This window comes from Lutra lutra, chromosome 4 (assembly GCF_902655055.1).
Source record: "Lutra lutra chromosome 4, mLutLut1.2, whole genome shotgun sequence".
Lineage (NCBI taxonomy): Eukaryota > Metazoa > Chordata > Mammalia > Carnivora > Mustelidae > Lutra > Lutra lutra.
In genome coordinates this window covers 79,808,289-79,823,533 of record NC_062281.1, presented here as the reverse complement: position 1 = coordinate 79,823,533, position 15,245 = coordinate 79,808,289, and the positions used below count along the sequence as shown (strand labels likewise).

The 15,245-nt window shown below is 35.4% G+C and overlaps 1 long non-coding RNA gene across 3 annotated transcripts in view; it reads left to right on the top strand.

The window, feature by feature from the left end:
• The window catches only part of LOC125098036 (uncharacterized), a 45,142-nt gene that overhangs the window by 16,503 nt on the left and 13,394 nt on the right, over nucleotides 1-15,245 (top strand). The window contains exons 3-7 of one of the 3 annotated variants that reach the window (XR_007126685.1): nucleotides 5,712-5,806; nucleotides 7,451-7,533; nucleotides 9,244-9,341; nucleotides 13,660-13,728; nucleotides 13,823-14,413. This is a non-coding gene — a long non-coding RNA (uncharacterized LOC125098036). Of the gene's footprint in view, nucleotides 1-5,711; nucleotides 5,807-7,450; nucleotides 7,534-9,243; nucleotides 9,342-13,659; nucleotides 13,729-13,822; nucleotides 14,414-15,245 lie in introns of those variants that run through there. The other 2 variants (XR_007126686.1, XR_007126687.1) reach the window with 2 other exon arrangements.

The window sequence follows — 15,245 nt, the reverse complement described above, 5'->3', positions numbered from 1 at the left end:
TATCCTTGAAATAAAGGCTACTTATTCTTTGTACATTACTTTTTAAATTTATTATTTCTTGTGGATTTTTAGCTCATTATTACCCTCATTTTATGAAAAACTTAGAAAGTACTTTTTTTAGGAAGTATATTTTTTAATGTTCTGGAATTATTTGAATAGCACCAGAACCATCAATTCCATAAAGATTTTGGTAGCATTTCATTCTAAGATCTGGTGATGATATTTTACATGTGTATGTGTGTGTCTGTGTGTATTTCTATGTGTCTGGTGAAGGGAAGGGGCTGTCAAAAATCTATGGGTGTCATAGATTTATGGCAACCTTTTCCATTTCTTCCAAGTATTTAATACATGTAATTTATTTTTTCCATTACTCATTTCATTTAATTTTTGTGTACTGTACAGAGTTATTTTATACTGCTAAATATTTCTTTACTTCTATTATCTAGTTTATGAGCTTCAAATAATATCTTTTGTACCTCAATTATTAAAAATAGGGGCACAGGGGTGGCTCAGTCAATCTCAGCTCAGGTTTTAAAGATTTAAATGTAGGGATCCAAAGAGACACATGCACCTGAATGTTTATAGCAGCAATGTCCACAATAGCCAAACCATGGAAAGAGCCTAGATGTCCATCAACATATGAATGGATGCATAAAGAAGAGATAGTATATATATATATATATATATATATATATATATACACACACACACACACACACACACAATGCAATACTATACAGCCATCAAAAAAAACCAAAATCTTGCCATTTGCTATGATGTGGATGGAACTAGAGGGTATTATGCTGAGCGAAATAAGTCAATCAGAGGAAGACAATTATAATATGATCTCTCTGATACGAAGAACTTGAGAAGCAGGGCAGGGGGTTGTGGGGGTTGGGGGGGGAAATGAAACAAGATGGGATTGGGAGACAATCCATAAGAGACTCTTAATCTCAAGAAACAAACGGAGGTTTGTTAGTGGGTGGAGGGGAGGAATAGGGTGGCTGGGCTATAGACTTTAGGGATGTATGTGCTATGGTGAGTGCTGTGAAATATGTATGCATGATGATTCATAGACCTGTACCCTTGGGACAAATAATACATTATATGTTAATAAAAAAATTTAAACAAAAGAGTAAGAATTTGACTTGTAAATTTGAATGCCTTTTATTTCTTTTTGTTGTCTGATTGCTAAGGCTAAGACTTCTAGTACTAAGTTGAACAACAGTGGTGAGAGTGGACATCCCTGTTATGTTTCTGACCTTAGAGGGGATGCTCTCAGTTTTCCCCATTGATAGTGGTATTCACTGTGGGTCTTTCACATATGGCTTTTATGATATTGAGGTATTTTCCCTCTATCCCTACACTGTAGGGAGTTTTAATCAAGAAAGATTGCTGTATTTTGTCAAGTGCTTTTCCTGCATCTATTGAGAGGATCATATGGTTCTTGACCTTTCTTTTATTAATGTGGTATATCACAATGATTGATTTGTGGATTGAATCACTCTTGCAGCCCAGGAATAAATCTTACTTGGTCGTGATGAATCATCTTTTTAATGTACTGTTGGATTCTATTGAGTAGTATTTCGGTGAGAATTTTAGCATTCATGTTCATCAGGGATATTGATCTGTAGTTCTCCTTTTTGGTGGGGTCTTTTCTGGTTTTAAGATCAGGGTAATGCTGGCCTCATAGAATGAGTTTAGAAGTTTCCCTTCCATTTCTATTTTTTGAAACAGCTTCAGAAGTGTAGCTATTAAGTCTTCTTTAAATGTTTGGTAGAGTTCCCCTGGGAAGCCATCTGGCCCTAGACTTATATGTTGGGAGTTTTTTTATTACTGTTTCTATTTCCTTGTTGATAGTTATGTGTTTGTTCAGGTTTTCTATTTCTTCCTGTTTCAGTTTTGGTAATTCATATGGTTCTAGAAATTGCTCCATTTCTTCCAGATTGCCCAGTTTGTTGGTGTATAGTTTTTCATAATATTCTCTTTTAATTGTTTGTATCTCTTTGATGTTGGTTGTAATCTCTCTTGTTTCATTCAAGATTTTTTATTTGGATAATTTCTCTTTTCTTTTTGGTAAGTCTGACTAGGGGTTATTGATCTTATTAATTCTTTCAAATAATCCAGTCAAGATGGGCAGAAGACATGAACAGACATTTCTCCAAAGAAGACATACAAATGGTCAATAGACACATGAAAATGTTCAACATTACTTGGCATCAGGGAAATAAAAATCAAAACCACATTGAGATACCACCTCACACCAGTCATATTGGTTAAAATTAACAAGTCAGCAAACAACAAATGTTGATGAGGATGCAGAGAAAAGGCAACCCTCTTATACTGTTGGTGGGAATGCAAGCTGGTACAGCCTTTCTGGAAAACAGTGTGGAGGTTCTTCAAGAAGTGAAAAATAGAGCTACTCTATGATCCAGCAATTGTACTACAAGGTATTTACCCCAAAGATACAAATGTAGTGATCTGAAGGGATGCCTGCACTCCACTGTTTATAGCAGCAATGTCCACAATAGCCAAACTGTGGAAGGAGCCCAGATGTACATTGACAGAAGAATGAAAAGAGAAGATGTGAGATATATACACATACACACACACATACACACACAAATACATACACACACATACATACATACATTCAATGGAATATTACTAAGCCATCAAAGAAGATGAAAACTGACCATTTACATTGACATGGGTGGAACTGGAGGGTATTATGCTGAGTGAAATAAGTTAACCAGAGAAAGACAATTATCATATGGTTTCATATGTGGAATATAGGAAACAGTACAGATGATCATAGGGAAAGAGAGGGAAAATTGAATGGAAAGAAGTCAGAGGGGAAGATAAACCATGAGAAACTCTTAACTATAGAAAACAAACTGAGGGTTGTTAGAGGGGAGGTGGGTGGAAAGATGGGGTAACTGGGTGATGGGCATTAAAGAGGGCATGTGATGCAATGGGCACTGGGTGTTTTGTGGATCTGATGATTAGCTGAACTCTACATCTTAAACTAATGATGTACTATATGTTGGCTAATTGGATTTAAATAAAAAAGTATTAAATTGAATTTTGAGTTTTTAGTTGATTTTAACATTAATAGCCTTAGAATTTTCTAACACAAGCTCTCTTATGTATGGGCATAGATGAACTCAAAATCACCCCACACATTCAGATGAACATGAAGAAAGAAATTGGGATAGTTTTCTATGATATATTTCAGGAATTCGTTCCCAGGAAAATATTCTGAAAGGTGATGACTGAAGGAAGACTGTGTCTTGCTAATAACAGTACATTACCTTGGAGCAGAAGGTCTATATTCAGATCCTGATTTTGCCACTCACTGGCTATATAACCTTGAGATAGTATTTTACAACTTTGCATTCATGTTAGGCTTCTAGTTAAACCATCCTTTTTAAGGACAATTTCTTCTCTGAGGAAGAGGCAAAGACAAAATTCAAAGGACAATTTTGAAAGTTTTAAAATTCCAGTCATAATTTTCATTGTAAATTATAGAATGAGATATGAACCATAGCAAATCCAAACTAATCACAGTTTGAACATAAGAAATGGCCTTGATGGAAACTATTATTTCTGGTGAAAACCTTCCGTTAAGTAAGTATGCTCTGTCAAAATAATATGGCAAAAGGATTTAAATATTTTTTTCTTGTCTTTTATTTTGAAATCTCATAGTTTTATTTTTTTTTAATCTCAAGCCATTACTAGTTGGATTACTGAAAACCCATTCTCTGAAAAAGCTGACATTTCATCAATATGATGGAAATTTGAGCTCCTATATATAGTTCCTTAACTGGGATAAAAACAGGCTTTTGAAGAAGAAAGCTTAGCTAGGAAGTTTGATAGTTAGAAAGCTTGGCTGTGAAAAAAAAATATTTTTGTACGATGAATTTTCTTGGTATTAAAAGGAAAATTCTGCCTGCTAATGATTTAAGAATTCCCAACTGAAAAAACAACTAATCTTTGCAAAAGTTGTTTGCAAAATGAGTTTGGAATGTGAGATATTTTATCCTAGAAAAAGTACTAATGGTTATATATCTATAAAACCCACAAAACTTATGTAATTGCTTGTATAACCAATGTTAACTTTAAAAAAATTCATCTAGGGGCACCTGGGTGGCTCAGTGGGTTAAGCCGCTGCCTTCTGCTCAGGTCATGATCTCAGGGTCCTGGGATCAAGCCCCGCATCGGGCTCTCTGCTCAACAAGGAGCCTGCTTCCTCCTCTCTCTCTGCCTGCCTCTCTGCCTGTTTGTGATCTCTGTCTGTCAAATAAATAAAATCCTAAAAAAATGCATCTAGAAATTAAGTGATCAAGGAAAAATTTGATAAATTAAACAAAGATTAAGAAGTTATATCAATCATTATTCTTGGTTGCAAGACCCAGCAATGGATCCTGGTTAGCTTCAGAATTTATTGGAAGAGCACTCTGTGGTTTAAGGGATCCAACACCAGGATAGAAGGAGGCTTGGAAGCAAGATAAGAACATGGACAGTAAGGCTTGAGGCAAGGACACACCCCTGGGAATGATCCTGAAGGTCATGACACTCCTAAATCTCAGCACTGCAGACCCTGGACTACATACATTTGTCATAAATAATTTGACTCTGATTTTGTTCATTTAGAAAAACTTTGAGTTAATGGCATTGATTACTTTGGAACCTTTTCTTTTAACGAAATATTTTTAGGAAAGTCTAGAAAGTTACCTCCTTATGTAAGGGTAAATTCTTTATTTTTGTTTTTGTTTTTCAGTTGTTTTTTTTTTTTATTTTATAATATTATTGGCATCAAGTATTAGTAAATATATGATATAGACTTGCAATAAGGAAGGGAATAAGATTGGAGGGATAATTTGACTCACCAGAAAACAGCAGCTTTACAGATATTCCCAAGTGGAAAACAGGAAAATAGTAAAACATATTGAAATAGTCTAAATGATTTTACTGTGACCATTTAAACCCAACCTGAGGGCATCTGAGTGGCTCTGACAGTTAAGCAGCTGCCTTCAGCTCAGGTAATGATCCCGGAGTCCCAGGATCAAGTCCCAAACTGGGCTCCCCATTCTCCCTTGGACTCTCCCCTCTCTCATGCTCTCTCTCTTTCTCACATTCTATCTCAAATAAAAAAATAAAATCTTTAAAGCCAGCATGAGAGGGTCATATTTTATGTCTCCAAGAACAACATAGAATAGAATGGTGGCATCTCATGTACTCTGAGCCCTTAGTGGGAGAAGATCCCCCTTCAAAATCACAACTTGTTGTCTCTCAAGGGCAATTCTGGACTCAGCTCCTTTCCCTAAAAATTATCTGGTATCACAACGAGCTCAGTAGATGCAGAATTGAAGCATAACCACAATAGCATCTATGAATTAAGCATCTTCTCTGTGCCAAGTAATTTCCATAGGTCCAAAATATCACTAACTTCTCATACCAGCTCCATAATTAGATGGAATTTCCCTGTTTATAAGAAACCAAAGACCTACAATTTACAGTACTAAAACCTTAGGCTTCATGATGCTTTTGAGAAATCAATTAAGAAATTCATGGTTGTAACAGAAATTAAGAGTTGCCATTTAGTTCTTATTTAGAAAATCATTAGCCAACTAAAATATATATTTAGATTTTTATGCACATGGACTGAGTTTCTAATTGTATATGGTTTATCTTATTTAATTTTTCAGAAGTCCATTTTCTAAGGTCTGTACTATTATAAACATCATTCTATATTTGCAGAAGTGGAGCACAGAAAGATGAAGTGATCTTTCCAAACTTATGAGTAAGTAAAGGATTAACTTTTACTGGAATGTAATAAAGTTATTTTCAATTTTCATGCTCTAGACCAGTGGTTGCCAACTAGGGAAAATTCTTTTCTAACATGAGAGGTAATGAAAACAGTTGTGAAAAACAAACTAACAGTTGAAATCTTGCTCTTAAGATATGGCTACTTAATCCTCCTAAAAACCTCCTACATTTTAAGTTGGAACAATTTTAGGTGGTGGCTTCTCAGCTGACACCCCTGCAGTTCTCTTTCTTGCAGACTTTGGCTCCTCAATCCATTGCATCCAACTCACGAGGCTCATTATTCACCCCAAATTAGTTTCCTTCATCACTTCAGTTGAAATTTAGGTGATATTCTTGCATTGTCTCAAACTGCATTCTGTTAACCTTTAGCAAAATGAAAGCACATATTTTTGTTACTCTCAACTTTCTTTTATGACTTTATTCCAAGATTTTTCAGAATACTTGATTAAAATGTGCATGTTCTGATTGTTCCAAAATTCATTAGGCATTATCTTTTCTCTCTCTCTCTCTCTCTCTCTGTCTCTTTGTTTGTGTTTATCCATGTCCAAATTTGTCAAAGAAACAGAATAGAAGGGTGGCTGCCAGAGTGAGGAAAATGGGGAGATGCTGGTCAAAGGGTCCAAACTTCCAATTTAAAGGCGAATAAATTCTGGGGATGTACTGCACGGCATGGTGACTACAGTCAGTCTGAACATTGTTAAGAGAGTAGGTCTTAAATATTGTTACCACATACACACATTATAATTATGTGAGGAAATGGATGTTAACTAACTTTATTGGAGCAATCATTTTGCAATATATACCTCTATCTGAGCATCATGTCGTACATCCTGAACTTACAAAACATTTATATGTCAATTATATCTCAAAAACCTGAGCAAGGAAAGCTGTAATCCTTAACTGACTATGCAACCTCTTGGTACAGTGGCTCTAATAATATTTGCAAACTAGGAAGACCACTTTTTGAAAAACTGGATCTCTTGGTTGGTGTGTTATAGATTAGAGATTCCTAACATTATCTTAGAGAATGAGACTGTAGAAATTTTCAGCATAGAATTAAATGACAACATGTTTTGTGACTACAGTGTCCTGCCTAAAAGTAAACTTGCACACATGATTGTATTTTCAACATACCCATTTAAAAGCAGCTGTAGTCTAAGGCAACACAAAGCATGTTAAACACAAGTTATACTGTTTGAAAAGACAAGAGCCTAATAATTCTCTTAAAGTTTCAGTATCTAGAACTGCTCCATTTATTCTGGAATTCTAGGATGTTTATGGTCGAGAGGACTCCAGTCTGCCGGAAAGCACAGATACTTCTTTTCACATTCACTTCAAGTTTCTGGTTTCTTACGCCCTGTGCGTAGTTCATTCTTATGTAAGAGAATTGGTATCTTCACATGTAATGAACTTTGGTCATTTTGGGAAATTACTAAATTCTATCAAATTCAGAGATAACTCCTAAAACCTCTATGTTATGTAACACATGTTAGTTAGGGTTCTCCAGAAAAATAAAACTAATAGGAGATGATAGATGGTAGATAAATAGATAGATGATAGATGGATAAATAAATAAATAGATGATAGTAAAAAGTAAAATAATTCCTGTTCCCCTAAGGTGTTGTCAACCAGATTGGCCCTATGATGAAATACAGATGGATCAAGTGATGTGTGGGACCCCACACATGGCTCAAGCCCAGGGTAGGAATCATACCATTATTAGTAAGTAGTATAGAAATCTGGACTCATCCTGTGTCTGATTTGAAAGTCATCCAAAATCAGCATGTTAGTACTATCTGGTGGCCCAATCTTGCATGAATATGCAAAAGAAGCAACGCACTAGCCAGGACATCCCCCATGAACTAAGGCTTAGCAATACGGCTTCAGATTTCTCATAGGTGTAGGCCTGAAGGTCTTTGGGCATCTGGTCACCTCCCACTCAGTGGGGTTAGAAAGTCTGCTGAAGGAGAGAGATGGATACCAAGGCCCATACTGCACAGGTGGTATTATCAGAGCAGAACAATCCCAGATATCAGAGGAGAACTTAGAACTCCCAAATGAAAGCACTCTGAAGTGGGAGAGGGTTGTATCTGATGTAGGGGCTGGAATCAGAACCTCTCTTGCTTACATCAAGCATGGTGTTGGTCGGATAAATTAAATTATTCAATTTAATCAATATTCAGCCAAAGCAGTTAGACTCCAGAGAATGTTGTCTTTACAACTCCACTGAATTATTTAACAAAGAAAATGATTTTTTGATAAGAGCAAATAATCATTCTGCAATTTAAGAGTATGTATAACTCTGTTTACTTGTAATAAATATTATTAGGAGTTATTACCTAATTTATCTCTAAAGCTAGAAAGTTAGTTTCTTTCTAACTATTCCTTTGTACTTTTTTATTTGAAAGTGATTTTTTCCTTTTTATGAAAATAAATATTAAAGTGAATCAATAAGGCAATCAATTACATTATATGTATTATGAACCTTAAGCAAGGAAAAGGTTATATGCTTTCAGAAACAAACTTGGCATCACTTCCATTTTATATTTTAGAATATCTAGAATACTCTGAAGATTCCACACAGTTCAAAACATAATACTCAAGCCCTTAGTGTGGTGCAAAATCCCTTCACAAACTGCCTTACATACATCTGAGCCTATCCTCAGTATCCGGGTGAGACTCTTTGCCTCTGTGCACCCCACTCCTGCCATGAACAAACATTTTTCTGGCCCTGAGAACCTGGCTCTTTTCATAGTCCAATATAACAGTCATATTTACTAGTGTTTTACTTTCAGAAATAGGACAATGTATTTTCTTTTCTATTTTTCAGTACTATCTAAATTTTCTTTGAAGAAAGAAAAAAAAAGTTGTTTGTAATGTGAACACTATAAACTTAAGGGTACAAATATGGACAATATATATTTTGTTAAATTATTGACCTGTAAGCATTTTTGAAATTTGAAAAGGAATATAACACTGAAAAGTGCACAAAGTATTTAAATAGACTTTAGATACTGAATAAATCTTTTATTTTAATTTCTTTGTTATTATGAGCAGACAGAGATCCTGAGAAAAGAAATATATTTCATTGACAATGACTCCAAATAAAGTAGTAGCCTTCATAAACCAAAAGCATGATGACGAGGAGAGAGGGGGGGGAAATATCCCAATTTTTTGAAGGCTCTTGTGGTAAGATAAATACTCTCATTTGTCATTAATGTAATGCTGTATCCATGTTGTTAGCAGTTTATGCCAAAATTTTGAGCCCCAGGTATGTTAGGTTATAGAGAATCCCTGTGGAGAAAATGGAAATGGCTTTTGTCTATGTTAGTATTGATTTCAGTTGTATGGTGAAAAATTTGACCTGTCTTGTGAAGTTCTTAATGGTTAATTCTACTGTTCTCATCACAGAACTCTTAGCACACACAAAAGATGTCTGATCAGACTGTCAACAACGCGTGAAGCACACTGAGGCATAACAGAAAGAGCACTGGACTCGGAGTCAGAAGGTATGGGTGTGATTTTAAAAGCTTCAGTATCCTGGGCTGTAACATGAAAGAACCTAACAAGATACTATCTGTTATCCTTCCAATCTACAAAATTTTAACTTCATTGATTCTTACAGTAATCAGAAGCATGGTATTCTTTCAGCTTCTGTGGGTCACATAATTTTTGCCTTCAAACTTATCTACATGCTCAAGCTTGTTGGTGTTGATTGGCATTTGCTTATTCATTGAGATTAGGTTCCACACATTTACATAAGTTTACTCTCAGATGAGTAAATTATAAAGTATGGCAGCTATCTTCAGTTAGATTACTTAGATGTTGCCAAATCTCCACTTCACTTGGCTCAATGAGCTAAACTCAAGCTCACTTTGTGATTAGGTATAGATTTATGACATACAGCTGACTTCCACAAACTTAGTCATCTTACATAAGAGACGCATGATTAATTGCATCATTATTGAATATATTTCACTCACATAGATGATCTTCAGGGAGAATCAGACTCAAAAGTTAATCTTGTTTGGATTGAACTTTCAACAACTTTCATAACTGCATGTTACTGAACTTCATCTATTTATTCCAAAAAAAAAGTAGTGATCAAAGTCATTTATGTGTGTTATGGTAGTTGCTGTGAAGGTATTTTTTGTCTATGTGATTAACATCTACAATTGGGTGACTTTAAAGGAAGGAGATTGCCCTCAGTGATGTGGGTGGGCCCCCATCCAATCAGTCAGAGACCTTAAGAGAACAAACTGAACTGTCTGTAAGAAGAGCTTCTGCTTCGCGAATGTAAAATAGAAAAATTCTGCCCAAGTTTCTAGCTTGCTGGCCTGCCTATCAATTTTGACTTGCCAGGCATCCCCATGAGCTGATTCCTTAAAAAATCTCTCCTATGGGGGCACCTAGTGGCTTAGATGGGTGACTGCCCCTCTCTTGATCTCAGCTCAGGTCTTGATCTCAAGGTCATTAGTTCAAGCCCCATGTTGCTATGCCCATGGAACTGGGTGTAGAGCCTATTTAAAAAGAAAATTTCATATACATGTATTTTTTAATACATATTTCTCCAGAGAAATAGAACCATAGGCTGCCTATATAGCATAAAAAGCATAACTGATGTCCATGGAATGATCACCTTAATTCTTTCAACCTACACAGGCCATTTAAATATAGTCAGAACCTCTGGATATGTGAAAAGTTGTTCTTTTATTTACTTCAAATGACAAGTGGGTCAGATAGCTCATTAAAAGCTGCTGTTAATAGTGGTGTTTACTCTTCTAAATCAGACATTGTGCAGGTTTTTTTTTTTAAAGTCGCATCTCAAGGTGGTGGCAACCAACGTTTTATCTATTCATTTCTCTGCTACTTTGCCAGCATGCAAGAAGATGGAATCACTGAAGTGTAATCCAGGATGTTTCCACAAGTCTTTAGTGATCACAAGCAGAGTGCCACCAAGACTTAGGACCTCAGCTCAAAGCTGAGCTCAGTTTGCAATATTTTGAACCAGAATTACATATATTATATGGTACATTTTATTCCAGAATTTAGAAAAAGAAAACTAGATAACAATTGCAAGTTCTCCAATGTCTAAAGAAACACAATCTAAGAAAATGAAAAACTACTTGATGAAATCAGAAATGATTTTGCAACAGTTTTGCCATGTAATCTGTGATTTGATTAAAAAAAACCTGAAGATTACAAAGACAAAAAATAATCTGATAACTGATCACTTGAACTCTATTTAATATGTCTTGGCTTCTTCACAGACATCAATGCATGTATTCAGTTCTAATTCACTGAATGCATACATTTTGTTTTCCATTTCAGTTTGCATTAATACTTGTATCAGTTAGCATTCTCCATAGAAGTAGAACCAATAGATTAGATATATACTCCAATTAGTTCTACTTCTCTGGAGAAATATATATATCATATATATATCATAGATTTATTTTAAGATGATTTCCTTTATGAAGATAGATTTAAAAGACAGATTTGTTTTAAGGAATCAGCACATGCAATTATAAAGGATGGCGTGTCTAAAAAAATAGGGCAGTCCAGAAAGCTCCAATTTTGGGCAGAACTTTCCTATTTTACAGTCTTGAAGCAGAATTCTATCATCCAGAAAGTTTCTTTTTCTGTTTCAGAACCTTGTTTCTGCCTTGTTAGGGGATCAATTTTCATTTTATATTGGTAACTGAGGACTGCCCTTATAACTTCCAGGTGCTGATTGATTTGCCTCTTACTGGCAAATTCATCCAAAAGTGAGTTAGGATTCAGATATTTGATATCAACAAACTTAATGTGATAATAATAAAAAAAGTAATGGGGTAATTTTGGAACTCAACAAACTATATTTAAATGTTATTTGGACCTGGTGGTGGGTATTATGGGAGGGCATGTATTGTATGGAGCACTGGGCATGGTGCATAAATAATGAATTCTAGAACACTGAAAAGAAATTTAAAAAAAATAAATAAAGGTTATTTGGAAAAACAAACATGCAAGAAGAGATAAGGAAAATCCTGAAATAGAAGAGCTATGAGGGAATTAATGCCAACAGATAACATTCATTAAACATCTAGAGTAAAATATCAGTTTCTCATTTCTTCTATAACAAATTACCACAAATTTAGTGATTTAAAACAATGTGAATTTATTGTCTTACAGTTCTGGAATTCAGCAGCTCAGAATGGGTCACCAGGGCTAGGTTCTTCTAGAAACAATTAGGGAGAATCTTTTTTTTTTTTAATTTGAAAAAAGATTTTACTTTCTTTTGCTCTAGAGAGAGCATGCATGAGCATGAACGGAGTGGGGATGGGTGAAGGTGATTAAGTTCTAGAAATCTGCTGTACTACTTAGCGCCTATAGTTAACAATACCATATTTGCAATTCAAAATTTGTTAAATGAGTCTATCTCATATTAAGTGTGCTTACCACAGGAGAAAAAAAAAGCAAGAAAAAAGCAAAGACATGAGGAAACTTTAGGAGATAAGGTATCACAGGCATATATATATGTCCAAACTCATCACACTGTGTACATTAAATATGTACTATATATATAGATAGACATATCTATATATAGATATCTATATATATCACCATATTTTAAAAATATACCGCCTGAGTCAAAATATGGAAAAATAGAAACTTACATATATTTTGGCTTGGAGTGTAAATCAGTACTTTTTAGGAGAGACATTTATCTCTTTCAAAGAGACTTTCTTTGAAAGTCTTTCAAAGTATTTTTCAAAACTAAATTTCAGGTGCTTTTTGATCTAGCACTTCAACTTTGTTATAAAACTCCTTAGGGAATTTCTCAAAAGGTGTCTGAAGCCCTGGGCACCATCCGACAGTGATTATCTCTTCTCTTGGGAGCAGGGGACTAATAGACTGTGACTATTTTGGCTTTAAACAAGCTGTGCCAGGTCTCTATGTCACTTTCAAAAATTACTCTTTATTTCTGTACTACTGGAAAATCCATAGCATTTGCAAATCTCTTTTTATTTAAAAATCCTGCTTTCATATTGATAGTTTAGTCTCAATACATGTATTAGAAATTTGTTCCTTTCTCTTCTAACAAGGAAAAGAAGGTTTTGATTGGATCCCACCCCTGGTTGCTCCCTGCAGAGAGTAACAAAAAACTATGCTAATTGTGTCACTTGACGGTTTCTCAGTTGCTCAATTGTAGGGTGAAGTGAAGCCCCTGACCTGTCTCCACCTGAGTGAACAGAGCTATTTCTATGGCTTGGGTGGAGGGAGTTCAGCTGACTGCAGACCTACCTTTCAGGTAGAAAGTTGGAAGCTAATATTATTTGACATTGCATTTGAAAAATGATAACTGATCTATGAAACATTTTGAGCAGCCTATGTCTCTTTGTTATATAGGATGATCTCCAAGAAATACTTTCACGTGAAAAAGCAAGGAGCATATTAGCATGCATAGTATCCTCCCAAATATATATAAAAGTGTGGATCTAGATTTTTGTATGCCCAGAATATTTTCATAAACCAATACACAAAAAATTGAAAACATTGTTTACATTTGAGGTGGGGGCCTGGGTTGCTGAAAGTCTGAAGTGAAGGGAGATACATATTTTGTCATATGTGTACAGTGTTTGAGATTTTTACCATGTGCTACTATATAAGTTAAAGAAAGTTAATTAATAAAAAGCAAATAAGTTCAATTATAGCTGGTATATCTCTTAGTTTCATCCATGATGTTGCAAGAATGGCAAAGTCTTCTTTTTTAAGGCTGAATAATATTCCATAGTGCATATATACCACAATTTTTTTTATCCATTCATCTCAATGGATATTTAGATGGTTTCGAGATCTCGGCTACTGTGAATTATGCTGTAATGAACATGGAAGTGCGGATATCTTTTCAAGGTACTAATTTCATTTCCTTTGGACATATATCCAGAACAGGGATTGTTGGATTATATAGTAGTCCCATTTTTTATTTGTTTTTGTTTGTTTTTAGACCATCATAAATTGTTTATTAGCTAAGAATTTTACAAACATGGCCTATGTTAGTAAAAGTAGAATCAGACAGTATTGGATCTTCTCCAACCTGAAGGACAAGACCCACCAAGAGTATGAGAGAACTGTAGCCCATCTTAACACCACAGTCCTTGCAGCCTGCGGATGTCAGCTCTCACATCTGCCTGTGCTTGTGGACTGCTTTGGTGATCCATTCTGGACCAAGATTTCTTCTGATAGTTTTATGCAATGAATCAATGAGGATACCCTCAAAGAATTTGTGCATGGAATCTTCACTAATTGAATAAGAACTCAAGACTCTAAGAGCCCCTGTAGTGGTGTCCTGTTCTCTCCTGGACAACAGACTGAAGGCTTTGAGCAAACTAGCTGGTTAACACCATGATGGACAGGCTTCCTGTAGGTTACATCCTTAGGAACTGGATGTCTGGAACCACCAAGGTACACACAAATCGGATATGTGACACAGCCTGGATCAGCTCATTCAGTGCGTGTTATGGCCTGGTGCGGCAGGGGTCTGCAGAGTGTGGAGAGCTGGAAGTACCCAGCAGTGCAGCCTGAGAATAAAGTGCATTATGCCAATAGATCCACAGCTCCTGGATTTAGTTATAAACACCCATTTAAGTTTACTAATTGCTGCTGCCCAAAAAAAATGAGATATTTTTAATTTTTTGAGGGATTTCATACTTTTTTCCATAATGACTACCAATTTACACTCCCATCAACATGGTACCAGAGTTCCCTTTTCTCTTCATCCTTGCCAACACTTATCTCTTATCTTTTTGATAATAGCCATTCTAACAGGCTTAGGCTAATATTGTGGTTTGATTTGCATTTCCCTGATGATTAGAGATGTTGAGCATCTTTTCATGTACCTGTTGGCCATTTGTATGCCCTTTTTGGAAAAATGTCTGATCAGGTCTTTTGCCCATTTTTCAACTGTGTTGCTTGCTCTTTTACTATTGAGTTGAATGAGTTCCTTATACATTTTGTATATTAACCCTTTACCAGATATATGATTTGCCTGTCTTTTCAGGTTCTCTTTGCTGTGCAGATGCTTTCTAATTGATTTTGCCCCACTTGATGATTCTTGCTTTTGTTGCCTATGCTTTTGGTATTATATCAAAAAAGTTATTGTTAAGGTCTATGTCAAGGAGCTATGTCCTTATGTTTTCTTTCAGGACTTAGACAGTTTCAGGCCTTACATTTAAGTCTTTGATCCATTTTGAGTTGATTTTTGTGTTTGATGTATTTTGCATATGAATATTCAGTTTTCCCAACACCATTTGTTGAAGAGACTGTCCCTTCCCTATTATGCAATTTTGGCTCCCTTGCCAAGGATCAGTTACCTCTATGTGCATGGGTTTCTTTCTGGACTTTCAATTCTCTTCCATTGTTCCACATGT